The sequence below is a fragment of the Lissotriton vulgaris genome, chromosome 11, assembly GCF_964263255.1.
Source record: "Lissotriton vulgaris chromosome 11, aLisVul1.2, whole genome shotgun sequence".
Lineage (NCBI taxonomy): Eukaryota > Metazoa > Chordata > Amphibia > Caudata > Salamandridae > Lissotriton > Lissotriton vulgaris.
This window is the reverse complement of record NC_141699.1, coordinates 643,930,762-643,948,162: the sequence shown is the minus strand read 5'-3', so window position 1 is coordinate 643,948,162 and position 17,401 is coordinate 643,930,762.

Sequence of the window (17,401 nt, the reverse complement as noted above, 5' to 3'; positions counted from 1 at the left end):
GACGAATGGACCTCCTGGTGGGCCCCCAGGTGGGGGGGGCGACCGGTGAGGAGCGCGTCGGCTGGAGTGGTGGCGGCCGTTCTGGCCTGCTCGCCGCCCCGGAAGCTTGCAAGGACCCAGGTAAGACACCCGGGCCCTGAGGAGGGGCTGAGCGGGGCCCTGGGGAACAGGGCTGGAGGTGCAGGGGGTGCGGGGGGAGGCCTTTACGGCGGGGGCGATCTGGGGGTCTGCCGTCAGGGCCGGCCGGAGTGAAGTTGGACCGCCCGCTGCTTAGGGGCGGTCTTGGAAGTGCGGGCGGGGGGTCCGGGCGGAGGGCCCTCGAGTGCGGGGGCAGGCGTTTCTGGGAGAGCGGCAGGGAGCAAGCGGGGGGGAGGTGCAAGGAGCGCTTCCCTCGTTACAGTGCAGCAAGGGGAGTCGGGCGAGGGGGCGTCGCGGCGGGGCAGCGGGAAGAATGCTCCCCCCCCACGGCGAGAGAGGAGCATCAGGATGGTGCGGGGGAAGGCGAAGGCGAAGCGGGCCCCCCGGGAGGGGGGAGTTTCGTCGGCGAAGCAACACTTGGGCCCCAGGGACACGGCAGGCGCACAAAAGGGGGGGGGCGGATGTCAGTATCTCCCCACAAGTCCATGTGGAGCGCATGGGCGCACGGGGGCGGGGGAGATGGGGACAGATGCAAGGTGGGGAAAGGTTGCACGGAAGGGGGGCTGCAGGGTCTGGCCCGGGAGGGGGCAGAGTTCAGAGCAGGCCCGGGGGGGCCGCAGCAAGCAGGTCGGGTACCCTGGGGAGTCAAGGTGGGGGGGATCCAGCAGGCATAAATGAATGGGTGGGGCCTTGGAGGACGTGTTGTTAGAGGAGGCGGGGCATGCCCGGCGGGGTGGGGGAGGGTTTTGGGGCCCAGGGAGAGCAGGGGGAGCAGGGCGAGGATAGGGAGTGGTCCCTGTTGCTGATTTCGGAGGGGAGCGGAGGGGACTGGGAGGGCCTAGACGTCTTTGAATCGGGGGGAAGGGGTCAGGGATGGGCGGTGCTCCAGGAGCCGGTGGGCAAAGACGTGGGTGTGGGAGCCACAGAGGCGCCAGATGGGGGAAAGGGGCAGGGGTGACCGGGCCTTCTGGAGCGGCGGGATCAGCTGACGCGGGCGCAGCCGGGGCGGACGCCGTTAAGTTGGAGAGTAAGGAGCTAAAAATTAAGAAGCTCCCGTATATGGGGGTCACGAAGCCGCTGGGGACGCACTTGATCCTGGCTACGAAAGAGAGGATTTGGAAGGGGGAGTACGTGGTGAATCTTAAGTTACTTTATCCGGAGGTATGGGCGAAGGAGGGTTTGAAGGAGGAGTATGAACTCCAGAAGAGGCCGAAAGTGCCTCTCACGATAGAGAACTGGACGGCTGCCTTTTTCATTTTTGCGAGCGTGTACTGCGAGAAGTTCCCGGTGCAGTCAGTGTCCTTGTTTAAATACATGGACGTTATTAGGAAGGCCCAGATCAAGGGGGCGGTTTTGCCTGGGCACAGTCCGATGAAGAGTTCAGAGCGCGGATGACCTGGGACCCGGAGGCAAAATGGGGCGAATTAGATACGGACCTTTGGCAACACACGATGGGGTTGGAAGGGTTAGGGGAGACCATTTTTACAGCAAGTGGGCTACCCAAAATATACCAGCCCTTTCAGGGACGCCCCACCCGGGGAGGGGTGGGGTCAGGGGTCAAAAGTCAGTCCGGCAACGCAGGCCCTTGTTGGGATTACAACAAGGGTTTGAGTACGCGGGAGCATTGCCGTTTCCGGCATGAATGTTCCGGCTGCAGGAAGTATGGACACCCCCTGGTCAGGTGCTGGGACGTGGCGGGCACATTCAAAGGAGGTCAGAGAGGGGCAGCAGGTGGTCAGCGGGTGAGTTCCCAGTAGTCAGCCGGGACGGGCAGAGGTGATAAGTGTCCTGGGTCCAAGGGCTCTTACGCCGGTTAAGGTGGATCAGCAGGTGGCGACGCTACGCGATTACCCTGACGTTGGGGCCGCCGAACGTTTGAGGGCAGGGTTCCGAGACGGGTTCCTCTTGGGGTACAAGGGCCCCAGGCGGCGGAGGTGGGCCGACAACTTGAAGTCCGCCAAGGAGCACCCGGAGGTGGTGCGGGGCAAACTGGAGAAGGAGGTGTGCGAGGGCCGCATGGCGGGTCCTTTCGAGGATTGGCCGTTGGAGGAGCTCATTGTCTCCCCGGTAGGGGTCGTGCCAAAGAAAGAGAGAGGACAGTTTCGGCTGATACAGCACCGGTCCTGGCCCGAAGGGGGCTCGGTAATCAATTTCATCGACGAGCGGGAGACTACGGTCTCGTATTCTTCCTTTGATGCGGCCATGGCCTTGGTAGTGGTGGCGGGCGCAACGGCAAGGATGGCAAAGTGCGACATCAAGTCTGCTTTCCGGCTGCTCCCAGTCCATCCAGACGATTGAGGCCTACTGGGAATTCAGTTTGACGGCCGTTGGTACGTGGGCAAAGCATTGCCGATGGGCTGCTCAATGTCCTGCGCACTTTTTGAATGTTTCAGTCTGTTCCTGCAGTGGCTGTTTACGGAACGGACGGGTCACCAAGGTGTTACACACTACCTGATGACTTTTTTCTGGTCAACTACCCCGGTTCTGCGGACTGCTAGGAGGCAATGGACAGGTTCCAAGAGCTCATGGAGGAGTTGGGGGTGCCAATGGCGCCGGAGAAAACAGTGGGGCCAGGCACGGCGCTGTCCTTTTTGGGAATTAAACTGGACTCTGAGGCAATGGAGGCCCCTTTACCAGTGGATAAAAAGCAGCACATGCTGGAGCTGCTGGAAGGAATGTTGGCACAACCCAACGTTACGGTTTTGGAGATTCTGGTTTTGCTGGGCCACCTCAATTTCGCGTGCAGAGTGGTGCGCATGGGGAGGACATTTTGTAGACGATTGGCCAGGGCGTTGGCAGGGCGGCACCCGCTGCATCACCACGTTCGGCTCCCTACAGGAGTCAAAGAAGATTTAAGGGTGTGGTGTTTTTTCTTGCAGCATTTCAACGGAATTCCCATGTAGTTGGGGGAGGCCCTGGTGTGGGACGTGCAGATCTTCTCGGGACGCGGCGGGGAGCGACGGGTTCGTTCTGTACTGGCAGGGGCGGTGGTGCGCGGAAAAGTGGCCCCCGGAGTGGGCGGGAGGGGGCAGGAGTATCACCTTCCGCAAGCTGTTTCCTTTGGTGGTGGCGGTGGCAGTGTGGGGGGAGCTGCTGGCACACAGGAGAGTAACGTTCATGTGGACAATATGACAGTGGTAGAGGTGGTCAATCGGCAGTCGGCGAAAGATGTGCAGGTGTTGAAACTGCTGCGTGTGTTTGTGCTGGGTTGCTTGCATTTTGATATTGCTTTCCACGCGTTGCATGTGCCCGGGGCCGACAATGACATTGCGGATGCTTTGTCTCGTTTGTAGTGGGGGAGATTCCGTGGTTTAGCCAAGGACGCAGATCAGGAGCCGACCGGCATTCCCCCGCAGATGTGGTACGTAGGCAACACAGGATGTTGCAGCTGGCTCTAGGGTCCTTGGTGGTATCGATGAAGGTGACATACTTGACTGCTTGGGAAGATTTTTGGGCGTCCAGAGCGCGGAGGCGGGACGCGAGAGGGGACAGGCAGGAGTACGTGGTGCAATTCATTTTGGATTTAATTGACAAGGGTCTCACACGGGTCACGATTGCGGGCAAACTGGTGGGGATAGCGTTCATGGGCAAGTTGTTGTGAGGGTATGCGCCATCGGTGGGGGAGCTGGGGTCTCGCATGTTGGATGGGTGGGCCAGAGAATGCGGGAGAGGGTGCAGGGTCACCCAGCCGTTGTCGCCGAGTTTGCTGGTGCAGGTCATCGATGCGTTGCCGGGTGTGTGTTTCACCACCGGGGAGGCCTGTGTGTTCGCCACCCTGATGGCATGGATGTTTGCGGGAGCCTTTAGGGTTTCTGAGTTGCTGGGTGTGCGGAAGGACGCAGGGTTGCAGTGGTGTCGTTTGGGGAGAGGGAGGTCCACATGTGGTTGAGGAGTGCCAAGACGGATCAGAGGGGGTGGGCCGTTGGGTGTCATTGCCGGCGGGCGTGTTGGAAGGTGGGTGCCCGGTGAGGTGGGGCTTGCGCTTGAGGGCGGTTTTTCTACATGCTGATGGCCGTCGGGTGTCGGCGGCACAGCTCCTGGCGGTTTTGCATAAGGAGTTGCGGGGGGTGCTGGGGCTGGATAGGAAGCGCTTTGGCACCCACTCTTTCAGAATTGGAGCGGTGTCGGAGGTTCACAGGGCAGGGGCAACGGGACATCATGTGGCTGGGCACGTGGTCGTCGGACTGCTATCGGCGGTACATTCGGGAAGCGTTTGAAGCGTGCGGTGACTATGGGGAGCGTGGTACTTACAGTTTGTTTCTTTTTTTGTTTAGGTTCAGTTGCGGGTCCCCTCGCCAGAGACATGGCGGTCTGGAATATGGGGCATTCTTTTGTTAGGAGGGCCCAGGAGCAGGCACAATCCAGTTATTTCGAAGGAAATTTGGGGTTCAATCCGAATGTGTTTAATATAACTTGGAAAGGAAAAGGGGGCATGTTGTGGCAGCTGGTGTCCACTATCAATTCAATGGTGGTAGCGGGTAGGTGACAGATGTCCTAGTGTTGCATTTGGGAGAAAACAATATGGTGAGGGAGACGGGTCTTGTGCTTATGAGGGCCATGAAGAGGGACCTGGGGGAGATTAAAAGGAGGTGGGCAGGTTGTATGGGGCTGTGGACGGAGTTTGTGCCGCGTTAGGTATGGAGGGGCACGGTGCATCCTCAGGCGATTGACAAAGCGAGAAGGAAGGTCAATGTGGAGATGGTGAGGTTCTGCAGGCACCTGGGTTTCTCTAGGATATGGCATAAAGCCATAAGATATGACACCCCGGAACTGTTCAGGGGGGACAGGGTCCATTTGTCCCATATGGGCATGGATCTGTACCTGCTGGAGCTTCGTGAAGTGTTGGCGCGGTTGCTGGGGGTCCGATAGAGAGCGGGATGGTTTTTGGCTAGTGTTGGGGGAGCAGGGTGGGGGAGGGTGGGGGGGCAGGATAAGTAGGGAGGCGGTGTAGCCACCTATCCTCCCGACTTTTCCTGGGTGGCGGTGTTTGTTTTGGAAGTTGGCCAAGTTTGGCTGGAGTTTTTGTAGTTAGCGTTAAGTTGGGGAGTTGGTTTCAGGATCGAGGAAAGGTTAAACAGGTTGGAGGTTTTACATTGGGGCTCATTAGTTACAGTTGCACGAAAAAGGATAGGAAATTAGGTTTGGGGGTCAAGAAGGTAAAAGGTTATGGGATAGGATTTGGTATTATGGTATTTATGTAATGTATTTGCATTTAATGTATTGTGTTTTGCAGGGTGGGGTATGTTTTTATCATGTGGGGATCGTAGGGACGGGGGGGAAGAAACCCAAGGGGTCAGGTAACTCAATGTTTAGAGAGGTTTTAGTTTTGTAAGACGAGGAGCCAATTAATAAGTTTGTGATGTGCACCTGTTTCAATAAAGCGGCCTTTTACAAACACAATACAGTTGTCAGACTGGCTTGCCCCCCTTCTCGCTCCCAAGGGGGTTTTGGGGGTAGCCGAGCCTTGAGGTCTGCCCCCCGGGCAGATTGGGAGGGGGTGGGGGGTGAGATGGCGACGTCCATTTTGGGCCGTTGGGTTGCTTTGGGATAGCCCAAAGGCAGCCCAAGGTTGAAAGCAAGCCCAAAGTATTTTAAGGGTTAACGGCGCCTGCCCAGCCACTATTTTAGGTTTGGTAACCTGGTGGCTGGGAGCGCTTAAGGAGAGGTTTTTTGTCCCAACCCACCCACCCTGGGTTTCTGAGATTTTCTCTTTCGGAGGTTTTGTTAAGTTTTTTATTAGGTTTTTAGGGCCTTTTGGGACTGGTGCGCTGGGGTTCTATGATTTGTATTTTGACGCTTGGAACAGGTGCTGGCGGTGTTTGTTTTGGAAGTTGGCCAAGTTTGGCTGGAGTTTTTGGTAGTTAGCGTTAAGTTGGGAAGTTGGTTTCAGGATCGGGGAAAGGTTAAACAGGTTGGAGGTTTTACATTGGGGCTCATTAGTTACAGTTGCAAGAAAAAGGATAGGAGGTTACATTTGGTGGGTCAAGAAGGTCAAAGGTTATGGGATAGGATTGTGTATTATGGTATTTATGTAATGTATTTGCATTTAATGTATTGTGTTTTGCAGGGTGGGGGATGTTTATACCATGTGGGGATCGTAGGGGCGGGAGGAAGAAACCAAAGGGGTCAGGTAACTCGATGTTTAGAGAGGTTTTAGTTTTGTAAGGCGAGGAGCCAGTTAATAAGTTTGTGATGTGCACCTGTTTCAATAAAGCGGCCTTTTACACACACTATACAGTTGTCAGACTGGCTTGCCCCCCTTCTCCCTCCCAAATTGTTGCCCTGCAAATATTTAGTAACTAACAAAGTCGAGGATAGTACGGGAGACAATTGTGCTTTGAATCCATATGCAGTTGTTATGTCCATTTTCGCATTTCTGGGGGATCATGTGCTTCAGAGCAAAAATCTATAATGGCGAAACCTAGGACACGTGACAAGGAATCTAAATTCGCTGCTGGCTAAGGTAGGTAAATGAGGTTATAGTGAGTTTTAAGGGGATCAGTAAGATCAGAGGCTCAGGTTGATTAACATTCATACACAAAAGCTTTGCAATGAAAGGTTAAAACTTCACCATCTGTATTTGTCAAAGGTCACACGCAAACATGATGTCATCGTGGGTGCTCAGACAAACGAAGCCTCTTTTCTGTGACTTAACGTGGTAAAGCTGAGCAAGACCTGCCTTGATTGCAGAAGCAGTTGGTGACCTTTCAAAGTGGTGGGCGAGCGGAGTGTCCCACTACCTACAAAAAAACGAAAACACATTTTCCCTACATTCAAAAGCCCATACAAAAAAAATACCCCTCCCTCAAAAGCCCAAATAACAAGCATTTGCAATGCAATAGGTCCCGCACTTACTTAAGTTTGACCTATTGGTATTGTAAATGGCAATGCCTTTTATTTATGTTTTAGTTTTTAAAACATAAATGAAAGGCATTGTCATTTACAATACTAATAGCTTAAACTCTCGCAAAAGTGAGATTTATTGCATTGCAAATGCTTATTTAAAGGAAGCCCCAGACACTACTTCCTCAACCTACAAACCTTCAGCGATAGGACAAAACTGCAAGCTTATCTTAACAAGTCCATACCTGAATACAGCATGCTTCAAAGAGCAGCACATGCGCTGCCCAGGATCGACCTAAAAAAGTCTCTGTTTTATTAGCAATATACAATATGGTCGGGTATACAGTGAAGAGGTGATTCTGCAGCTAGGATGGCTAGAATGTTCAGGCACTTTTGGATAGTTGTTAGGGGCTATTCATTCGTTGCCTTTTAGAGGAAAAAGAACATTCTTTTCTGCTACTAAAAAATGTAATAGGTGTCAGTTAAAGGGCTTTTATGTTAAGCGCTACACATGGAACATTGTTTAATGTTTTGATACCTAGTGTTAACTGGTCCTTTTTTTCAGTGAACTTAGATGGTAGATTGACTTTGTGTGCGTGCATGTGTATGTATGCGTACGTGCATGTGTGTTTATGTGTTTGTGTGTGGGTGTGTTGTTTGTGTGTGTTTGTATGTGTGCGTGCATGTGTGTGTATGTGTGTGTGTGCGTGTGGGTGTGTGTATGCGTGTGTGTGTGTGTCTTTCTCTGCAGATTATAGGTTCACATCTCTGCTGGGCAGCCTCTGCCTTTTATCCTTTGGTGTCATTCTCCCTCTGATATATCATTGGTTTCACACGAGTCTCACTGTGCAATTAGGCAGTACCTGCTGCGTCTGTTTGCCTCACGTCGCTACCACAGACCCTAGACTGAAGACACACAGCAGCGGTCAGTGCTGTGATGCTAAGCACTCTGGTTGGCCGCACAGTCCCAGTGTGCCACTCTGGGTGCCCGTGATACTTCTTCAGTTTGTTTGGCGCAATACACACATGGTATTATCGGCGCTATATATTTCAGGGAGGGAGAGCCCGCTAGCTGCTTTCATCTCACGGAGGTTGCAAACTGGCCTTATTTGGGAGGCTACTGCCCATCTTCAGCTGTATGTCTCTGGTGGGCTTGACTGAGGTAATGAGCAGCAGAGGTACCGCAGAGGGGTGGCAGTGGGATTGGGGCAGCGGGGATGGCAGTAGGGGATATCTCATTCACGTGGCTAATACAACAACCTGAATTCTGTTTTGAGACCTGACATATTGCCTGCTTTGCAGTATCCCTGGTTGGCATGCATGTGAACCCTAGGCACTGTTCAAGGGCATGGGGAGGTGCATGGGGGTCAAACCATATGAGTTGCCAGTGAACGCGCCTGGCACTGGGTCGTGGTGAGAGTGACGGAGAAACTTTCATTCTTCGTATCGCTCTTGTATCTAAGCCAGTAATGTATCTCAGTGAGTTGAGCAACAAAATGTAGTGTTTGTATGTGTGCGTGTGTGTGTATGTATGTGTGCGTGTGTTTGTGTGTGTTTGTGTGTGTGTGTGTGTGTGTGTATGTATGTGTGTCTTTCTCTGCAGATTATAGGTTCACATCTCTGCTGGGCAGCCTCGGCCTTTCATCCTTTGCTGTCATTCACCCTCTGGCATGTCATTGGTTTCACACGAGTCACACTGTGCAATTAGGCAGTACCTGCTGTGTCTGTTTTCCTCATGTCACTACCACAGACCCTCGACTGAAGACACACTGCAGCAGTCAGTGCTGTGATGCTAAGCAGTCTGGCTGGCCGTACAGTTCCAGCATGCCACCCTGGGTGCCAGTTACACTTCTTCAGTTTGTTGGCGCGATACACACATGGTTATTATCGGTGCTATGTATTTCAGGGAGGGAGGTGCTAGCTGATATCAGCTCACGGAGATTGCGGACTGGCCTTATTTGGCAGGCCACTGCCGTCAGCCGAAGCAAGATCAGGCAGTCATGTGTACAATTAAAGATCCCACAACCTCTCTTAACTCATTCCTTTCCAAGGGGTTGAATCTTGTTGCTAAAGAGGTGTGGTGATAAGGCAGACCCCTGTGGCCACTGCATTCAATCTTGCATCCCAAAGCCCTGAAAAGGATAAAGTGAGCTGCCTGCATCCTATTTTACTTATGAATGTAAACAGTAACAGCAAAATCTGCTAAATCAGGCCATAATCTCATAGGCGCGTGCAGGCCAGGATTTCTTGTGCTGCCGGCTGAGCTACGGTTCTCTCGCTGGCAGAAGAAATTCATATTAGGGGAAAGACTCCATATTGGAGCCTTTCTTTTTGTGAACGAATGCAGGCTGGGTGAAAACACAGCATTGTCAGTAGGTAACAATAATCTCCCCCCTGCGATGTGTGTAGGCCTGTATCAAACTCCAAAGCAGGAGTCAGGGATGCCGCACCCCCCAGACTGTTGCAAAACAAACTGTCCCAAATGGTAAAACAAGTACTAATAACAAGCACAGATTCGAAACCAGTGGTGCACGCGCACCACAGAGGAGCGGGGGCAAGGGAGCGCGGCAGCGAGGCGAACACGCACTGCTGCGCGTGCTAGACACCGGTGGGAATGGGCAGAGCAAAGGCGGGACATGTGCCCGCCTTTGCCCAATTACGTGCTGTATTTTTTTTTTTAAAGCACGCTACAACCAATTGCAGCCTGCGCAAGCACTGCTGTGCACTGCAACGCTAGGTGTGAGACCTAAAAACTACTCCTCCATCCAAAATAAAACAAACAGTATAGCATTACACATTATATTAATTCAATAAAACTAAAGTGTACTTACCGCGGGCTCTACGTTCTCCTCGATGTCCTTCCGACGACTGTGGAAAGAATCCACCTAGCCAATCTCGATGCTGCTCTCATGCTGCATGAGAGCAGCACCAGAATTTGATGGAGCGGGTTGGCCTAACACTCCTTCAGGCCCTAGAGGCCTGTGCTTGGTTTCCACCCAGCTGTTAAGACAGCTGGGTGGAGAGCTTCAAAGTGAGCATGTCACCAGCCAAAGTAACACAGGCACCACTACTCCAGTCCTCCTGCTGCCAATCAGCAGCAGAGGACAGCCCTCCAGGTTCAAAGGCAGGCGGGCAGCTGCGGCGCAGTCAACATAGCCACTATTAAGAGTCGCTATCCCCTTCCTCTTATTCTCGTTCTTTTAGATCAGGTTAAGTGGTCAACAATCTACACAAAATTAGATCTTCAGGGCGCATATCATTTGATATGCGTCAAGAAAGGTGACGAATGGAAGACTGCGTTTCGCACTAAATTTGGACTATTCGTATATACTGTCATGCCGTTCGGATTATGTAACGCTCTGGCGGCATTTCAGTATTTCATAAACAAAATTTTTCTTGACGTCTGTGTTATAGTCTACATAGACGATATACTTATTTTTTTTAAAAATGAAGAAGAACATGTGGTCCATGAGAAAATTCTCTTTATGCTAAACCTGAAAAATATGTATTTTATGCCCATTCAGTAGAATTCTTGGGATATATTCTTTCCCCTAATGGGATAACTATGGACTCCAAAAAGGTCAATGCTATTCTTAACTGCCCCATTCCTACTTCGGTTAAAGATATTAAAAAAAAGGTTAGGTTTTGCCAATTTCTACCGGTGTTTTATTGCCAACTTTTCCAGAATTGTAATCCCTGTTACACAATTATTAAAAAAAGGACAAGCCTTTGATTGGACTGATTAAGCTAACGCAGCATTTCTAGCACTCAAAAAGGCTTTTACTACAGCTCCTGTACTCTGCCATCCCAACCCTGACCAACCATTTTTTGTAGAAGCAGATGCCTCACAAAGGGTGGTTGGGGGAGTTTTGATGCAAAAAGACCCAAAGACAGGTTACCTCCATCCATTGGCATGCTACTCACGTAAACTTCTACCGGCAAAACAAACTAAACCATTGCTGAATGTGAACTACTGGCCATAAAGGATGTCTTCTCTGAATGGAGGCATTACTTGTTGGGGACCAAACATACAATAACCATTTATTCAGATCGCAAAAATTTACAATTTTTTACATCAGTTAAAGCGCTAATGCCAAGACAAATGAGGTGGTTACACTTCTTTAGCGAATTTGATTTGCTTATTACTTACTGACCTGGGCAGAAATAATTATTATCGGACACCTTATCCTGACTAAATGACAAGGATTCAAAAGACCCTAAAATTCAAGTTCCAAATATCATACCAGCGGAACAAATTGTGGCAGTAATTCAATCACACACATTCCTAACAGAAGTAAAAATAGAATCCCAAAAATATATCAGAATGATTGGAAAGGTAAGGCACAGAATTCAATACAGGATGGATTTCTGTTCCATAAAAATCAGTTATTCATTCCGTCAAAAAAAAGAGAACAAATCATAATGTGCCATCATGATTACGGTTTAGCAGGACACCCGGTTACTCAAAAGACTCTAGAATTGTGTGAACAAAATTTCTGGTGGGATAGTATAAGAAAAGATGTTCAGGAGTATGTTGAGAATTGTCCCATTTGTGCCCTCCAGCTAGGCTTTTGCAGCCATTACCAATTCCATTGATTTCCTGGCATACTGTCAGTGTTGACTTTATAACCGATCTTCCTGTCTCTAATACCTTTACTACCATTATAGTTTTTGTTGATTTATTATCCTAGATGGGTCGCTTTATCCCACTAAGAAAGACACCGACACAACTGAGTTCTGTGACATATTCATTCAGCAAATTGTTAGATTACATGGATTGCCTAGTAAAGTTATTTCAGACAGAGGTCCCAATTTGTTTCAAAGTTTTGGAAGAATGTTTTCGACCAATTAGGAATAAAAGTAGCCTTATCATCAGCTTTCCATCCCCAGACGGATGGACAAATCGAAAAGGTGAATCAATATGTAGAACAAACCTTACGATGTTTCACAGAAACTCTAACCTCCCAGTGAGATAAAGCCCTCCCCCTAGCTGAATTCTCTTATAATAATTGAGTTCATTCTGCACTGGGATGTTATCCATTTTATTTTACGACTGGTTACCATCCCCGTAGCATTCCCACACAAACACCAATCACCCAGACTCTGGCACCGCCTGTATCCGAAAAAATAAAATAATTACAATTGATACAAGACAAAGCAAGGAAGTGTTTGGCTCAAAACAAAATTAGAACTAAACTACAAGCCAACAAACATCGATCCCCTGAACCCTCATTTCAAGTTGGGGATTTAGTATGGTTGTCCACTCGAAACATTCAGCTAGACGGTCCAAGAAAATGACAACCGCGATTTTTAGGTCCATTTCCCATCCAGAAAATTGTGAACCTGAGTTACAATGCAATTACAATTACCTGCTGAGTATTGTATCCACCCCATATTTCACGTTTCCCTATTGAAACCTCGCTATCCAGGAACCAGAAAAGACAATCCTCCCCCTCCAATGATCATAGGTGACCATTTTTAATACGAAGTTAATTGAATTATCGATTCCAAAAGAATAAATAAAAAACGATATTACTTAATTGACTGGAAGGGGTATGATGCAACAGAACGATCCTGGGAACCAGCTTTGCATGTGAACGCTCCTAGGTTAATTAGAATCTTTCATTCCCTTCATCCAACTAAGCCAAGGACGATTGTTGCGGGAGAGAACTGTCATGATCACCGAAGCCCCATTAATGCTAGACCTTCTTAGTATCCTGAAGTGTTTTACTATTTAGTAATCCTCATTATGGTTGTGTATATAATTGTATACATTTCATACTGTGCACAAATTGTAGTATGGTTCTGGTGTACTTGTTTGTCAGTTCTTTATTTATGGTATTCTGGCTCAGGAGACACGTACGTTGACTCGCTATTTTAAAAAGGACTGCACATGATTGTACAAATGTTTGCCCAAGAAATATGGTGGTTTGTTACCTAAAACTTGCACGTGAAAGCTGTAAAGATTGCAGAGTGTTCTGCCTCACGTGCCAAACATCAAGGCTAAAAGCACAAATTGCACATAAACAGCACTCCGGAGCAGTTGATAATTAGTATTCCACGTGGTAACAGAAAAACGTGAAGCATGAGTCAACAGATACGAGCGTGAGTGGTGAAAGAGTATTTAAACTGCTCGCATCTTCAAAACTGCGCTTGGTCTTGTCAGTGGCAGCGTCAGCACTTACCCGATTCTCCGTTCCAGTGATGTGGTCTTCGGCGGCATTCTCCAGTCCTGCACTGCGATCTCCGGCAGCATTACCTCCTCGTCCTGTCTTCCTCGCCACAGTAATCACATATGAGCCTCTGGCTCCACACAGAACTCCAAGTATAAAAAAAAAAAAACAGCGCTCTAGTCTCCCTCCCCTCCTCCAAGATGGCCCCCAGTGGCTCCAGCCAATCCCATAAAGGGACACAGAAGCACCAACACGACCTGTTCTTTTTTTCTGCACTTCTCCAAGTGCTGTGTTTTTCCCTGCTGGTCAGGTGAGTGGGGCTGGGTTCCTACTTTAGCAGTTCCCCTTGTCCTGTGGTATCTAGTTGGGGGATGTTGGTTTGTGTTTTGACTGACTTATGTTCAATTGGTTTTGTCATTCATTGTGCTTCGTTTTGGTTATGTCTTGTTTCCCCCTTCTACTGCCTGGCTGCCTCGTGTCCCGCTTCAGCGGACTTGCGTGGTTTTCTTTAAACGGCTGGTTTGTTTCTGTTTTTGGCGGGACGCCTTGTGTCCTGTTTGCCATTTTTCACTTTCCCGGCCGCGCGTCCTGCTGAGCGGACGTTGCACGGCCGGGTGCGAGCTCTCTGGGAGCCGGAGGCTTCCTTTGTGATTCCCTTACCTTCTGCCGGTCTCCGGTATCCGCGCTGGCGTGCTTTCTTGCCTCTTCGTGTTTTCTGCGGAGCTGGAGACGCGTTAGGGGGTTGAATGGGCTCGGCGCGCTGCGGTCTGTGCCTCGTTTTTCTACGGCGGCGCGCGGCTCTTCAGGCTGCTTTTGTGCCTTCGGCTTGGTTCGAGGTGGGGTTTGTTGGGTTGCTTAGCAACCTCGGGTCCTACTTTACCGGGCTGTTCTTCGTTTTGCCTGTGTTTGTTTCTTTGACTCATTGACGTGGCTGGCTGTCATGGATCTCTCCTCAGGTCTGGGTGTTCCTGATCCTTTGGTCGTGGCTTCCGGTTCGGGGGTGCATGTTCCCTCTATGGATATTTTGCAGCAAATGATTAATTCTGCTGTCTCTGCTGCGTTGCAGGGTCACGTTCCTGTCCCTCCTCCTAAGAAGGCGAGGGTTGATGGCGCTGCTGCTGATTCTGAGAATGAGGAGGAGGTTGATGTCAGAGGTCGCTTTGTGCAGGGTGCCGACCTGAAGGAGGTGCTGGGTCACATTCGCGATAACTTGGTGTTCCCTGCTTCTGTGGTGCCTCTGGAGGACGATCTGTTTTCGCAGTATCATCGTCCTGAGCCGGATTCTTTACCTCTCCATTCCTCTGTCTTGAAGGTCCTAGAGAATGAATGGAAAGATGTGGACAAAGGTTCTTTTCCTCGTTTTTTGAGTAGGAGATACCCTCTTCAGGATTTTGCGGTGAAGTACCCGGCCTCTGTGAAGGTTGACTCATTGTTGGCAAGCTTGTCTTCACATGGGACTGTCGTTTCGGAGGATTCTTCTCCTGCTGACCCGGTTGACCGTAAAGTGGATGGTGCCGTGAAACGCACTTTTGCGGCTGCTAATTTTTCTATCAGGGCTGCGGCCTATTCGTCTTACGCTATCCAGTCTTTGCTCAAGGATTTTCAATCTCTGTTGGAGTTGTTGGACCAGGGAGAGGATGTTTCTTCTACCCTGGCGATGATGGAGCAGCAGGTTCGTCTGCTTTCGGATGTCTCCTTTGATTCACTGGGGGTGGCTGCTTCAGCGGCCGGGTCCTCTGTGGCTGCAAGACGTCAGTTGTGGCTCCGTTCATGGAAGGCTGATGCTGCACAGAAAAACTTGCTCATGAAGATCAATTTTTCAGGGGTTAAACTTTTTGGTTCGCCTCTCGACGAGATGGTGAAGAAGACGGCGGAGGATCGTAAACTGCTTGCTCCTGACCGTCCTGGCCGGTTCCGGGCCTTTGGTTCACAGAGGTCTTTTGGTCCTTCTAAGAGGGGTCGGGGGGGTCAGCCCTTTCGTGGTAGGGGGCGTGGCCGGGGTGCTCCTTCCTTTGATAAATCCCGGTTCTCCGGTGCATCTGCCTCCTCCGCTCCTGCTTCCAAATCCTGACTGGATCGCTCCTGGTGTAGGTCCGGTTGGGGGTCGCCTGTCTTGCTTCATGGACTCTTGGCGGGTGACTGTGTCAGACCAATGGGTGCTTCAAGTGATTTCAGGGGGGTTGCGCATTGGATTTGCCCAGACGCGCCCAGACTGTTTCAAGGCCACTCCTTGGCCCAGAGATCCTGTGAAAAAGTTGGCGCTTTTGGAAGGCATAGATTCCTTGGTGGTCAAAAACGCGGTGATTCCTGTGCCCTGCGATCAAGTGGGAAAGGGGGTGTATTCCATACTGTTTCTGGTGTCCAAGCGCACCGGGGATCTTCGGCCTGTGATGGATCTGAAGTGGGTCAACACTTTCATCCCTCCCCAGAAGTTCAAGATGGTTTCCCTTCAGTTGATTCTTTCTCTGGTGTTTTAGGGCGATTTCCTTGCGTCAATAGACTTGAGGGATGCTTACCTGCATATTCCTGTTCATCCGGACTTTCAGAAGTTTCTCCGGTTTTGCGTAATGGGTCGTCATTACCAGTTCCAGGTATTGCCTTTTGGACTCTGCTCTGCTCCCAGGATCTTTACTAAGGTTCTGGCTCCTCTTATTGGATACTTACATGGGGAGGGCATTAGTGTTTTTCCGTATCTGGACGACATTTTAATTTCTGCTTCTTCTCTTCCAAAGGCGGAGTTACATGTCCAGAGGGTGTGCCATGTCCTGGAGCATCATGGGTTCCTCGTGAATGTACCGAAGTCCTCCCTGGTTCCTGCGCAGGATTTGACTTTCATAGGGGCTCTATTCAAGACTCAGTTGGGGATGGTGTTCCTGCCCCCTCCCAGAATTCTGTCCCTAATGTCTGCTGTCCGTGCCCTGTTGGTGGGGCATTCTCATCAAGTGAGCCTGTGGTTGAGGGTTCAGGGTCTGATTTCTGCTTCGTTGTTGACGGTGCCGTGGGCTCGCCTCCACATGTACCCGGTGGTGTCCCACATTTTGTCGCATTGGGACCCCTGTTCCCTCGATATGGGTGTTCTGGTTCCTATGTCGGATGCTGTTCGGGGGGTCCTGAGTTGGTGGTTGGTCGATGAGAATCTATCCAGGGGCCGCCCCTTTCTGATTGTTCCCACCCGAGTGGTCACTACCGATGCCAGCCTGCTAGGGTGGGGTGCTACTCTGGGGGATTCGACGCCTCAGGGGATTTGGCCTTAGTCGATGTTGTCATGTTCCTCCAACTACAAGGAGTTGAAGGCTGTCCTTCTGGGTCTGTTGGATTTCTCGGATCTTGTTCGGGGTCACCACGTGCAGATCCGAACGGACAATCGGGTTGTCATGTCTTATGTGAACCATCAAGGGGGGTGGAGGGTTCGCTCCCTCAGTTGCCTCAGCCGTCAAATTTGTTGTTGGGCGGAGTTGCATCTGGAGTCCCTGTCTGCCATATACCTGCCTGGAGCGGAGAATTCTGTGGCGGATTGTCTGAGCCGGGTTTTTCCTTCCATGGGGTCCTTGTCCCTCACGCGATGGATGTTCAAGAGGTTGCAGATGAGGTTTGGGTGTCCGATTGTGGACCTGTTTGCCTCCCGGGACAATGCCCAGATCCGCTGCTTTTGCACGATTATGCCTTGCCGGGATGCCTGGAGAGTGGACGCGCTTTCGTTCCTTTGGCCGAAGGGTCTGTTGTATGCGGTCCCCCCTGTTCCCCTGCTTCCTGCTGTGTTACGGAAGATCAAGAGGGAGGGGTCCTTTGTGCTGCTGGTTGCTCCTTGTTGGAAGCGTCGCCCTTGGTATCCCCTACTGTTGGAGTTGGCGGTGTCTCCGGGGTGGACATTGCCGTTCGTGCCTTATCCTCTGTTGGGTCCTCTTCTTCCCCTGCCTGTGTTCCGTTCGCTGGGTCTGCGGGCCTGGCTCTTGAGAGGGATTCTCTGATTCGTGAGGGTTGTTCGGTGACTGTGGCTGGGGTCATTCAACAGTCACGATGGCCGTCTACGCTTAAGTCCTACGCCAAGCACTGGGATAATTTTGCTTCTTGGTGTGTTGGACGTGGGCTGTCTTTGGATTCTTTAGATCCGGCTCGCATTCTGGATTTTCTGAATGATGGGTTTGTGTTGGGCTTGGCCATTTCGACTCTTCGTGCTCAATGGGCCGCCATTCGGGCTTTTCATGTCCTGCCTTTAGTTTCAATTTCTCCATTGGTTGCTCGACTGT